This window comes from Lipotes vexillifer, unplaced genomic scaffold, assembly GCF_000442215.2.
Source record: "Lipotes vexillifer unplaced genomic scaffold, Lipotes_vexillifer_v1.1 scaffold1180, whole genome shotgun sequence".
Lineage (NCBI taxonomy): Eukaryota > Metazoa > Chordata > Mammalia > Artiodactyla > Lipotidae > Lipotes > Lipotes vexillifer.
The window spans coordinates 1,385,061-1,386,942 of NW_006771828.1; positions in this window are offsets into that span (position 1 = coordinate 1,385,061).

The following is a 1,882-nucleotide window of genomic DNA, read 5'->3' on the forward strand; positions in this document are numbered from 1 at the left end:
GGCCTCGGGCAGGGGCTGGATGCTCGCTCGCCCTTCTCCGCGCGCTCTTATGTGTCTGAGACGCTACAGGGTCTTTGGAGACCAGCCAGGAAAATCCAGGCACGTGCGGAAAACTCGGGAGACCTCGGGTGGAGAGTGAGAGGAGAGGGGAGGCGGGAGAGGGCGAAGGATGCCTTCTCTGGCGCCTGGCCGCGGGGTTCGTGTGCTGGGGGTGGACCGCACAGCGCCGACAAAAGGCGCTTTCACCCAAAGGCAGAGTTCAACAGAATCCCCGGGAGACGGAGGGGTGCCTACACGGGTGTTTGGCTTGTGAGATGGCCCGGAAGAAAGAATCAATCCGAACGTTTGCTGCCTGACTGCAGTTAGGTCATTGCGGGGAAATTCCTAAAACTCCAGCCGAGGACTTGGAACTTATTTTCCTTCCTTAATTTGGAGTCCCATTTTCTCACAGTTGGCTGCCATCAGAATTATTCCGTTCGACCCGCCCAACGATCCTTTCGAGAAGGCCTGGGGAGTGGAATCACCTCGTTTTCTGGATGAGGAAGCCCCGAGGCTGGTGGCATTGGCCCAGAGGAAACGGGACGCAGATGCCCCGAGTCTAGCCAGTGGCTTCTTCTCTGCGCGGCCTGCAGAAGCCTCTCCCGACACAGCCCCGCCGGGGGGCCTGCCCCCCTAGATGTAAGCATGGTGCGCTCGAAACCAAACGGAGCGCACGGCGACGTGTGGGAACCATGACAGTGCCTGGAAGGCACGAGTAAACGTAGGCGCTTGGTTTGGATTTTTTCTATCTAGCGTACCCACTGGCTAAGTCCCTGGCTGTCTGTGATGGACGGGGATGAAAGAAGAGGGACCTCGCTTCGTAGTCACGTCCGGGGAGGTGCTCGCACGCAGAGCAGCAGGAAAGCCTGTCCCCCCAGACTATGATAAATAATTTCTGAGCCCGTCTTCCCATGGCTGTCTGTCTTCCTCAGGCTCGTTCACAAGTAAATCCCTGCGATCGCGCTCTGAGTGTGCGCGCGGGGAGCGCCCTGGGGCGGAAACCCCTCTGTCCGGCGGTTCTGCCGCTCCTGGTTTTCTCAGGACCGGGAATCTGGTTCTGCCCGGCCCGGGATGCTGTGGCTGCTCCCACCCGTCCTCAGGCCCTGGCGAGTCCGTGAATTTCCCCAACTTCCCGCCCAGAGTCTGAAGCCTGAGAGTGAAATGTATAGATCTAACCCCGCCCGCCACCCTCGCTAGGGCTAAGCTTCTCTTCCACTTCCCGGTATCACCTACAGCTCATACTTCACAACGGCGGATCACTGCCTCCAAGACGTAGAACACAATGAGTCCATCAGACCCCTTCCCATGTTCGCGGATAGCTTAACGGGCCTGTGAAAAGAGCACAACCTCGGGAAAACGCGTCCCGGTCAGGCCCCGGGGTGTCAAGGTCAGCATCCTGGGGGATGGCCTGGGGAGGCAGAAGGACGAGGGTGGGGGAGGGGATTCAGTGGAGGGTTTCTCAAATACTGGAAAGCAGCACACACACCTGCCCACCCTGCAAAGATTACTGAAGTCTCTTTTCGGCCTGCTGGAATTTTTTTTAATGAAGAGAAATGCCTTGTGTGTTACCTGTAGTGAAGTTGGAGTGGGTACAGAATTGTTCTTAAAAGCGTCATAACCTTCGTTAGTAGGGACCTCTTGGTTATTCCCTGTGTACCATAAAACATATAGCCTAATTGCCTCTTTTCCAGCAACAAGGACTGTTCAGGGATGAGACACTTGCAAAATCAATCAAATTTTGGAACTTATTTTGGGATTTTGACTGCTGCCCGGGATTCACAGGCGTCATACAACACAACACTTAACCAGCACACGCACATCCAGGAGGTCCGTGCATCTTTTC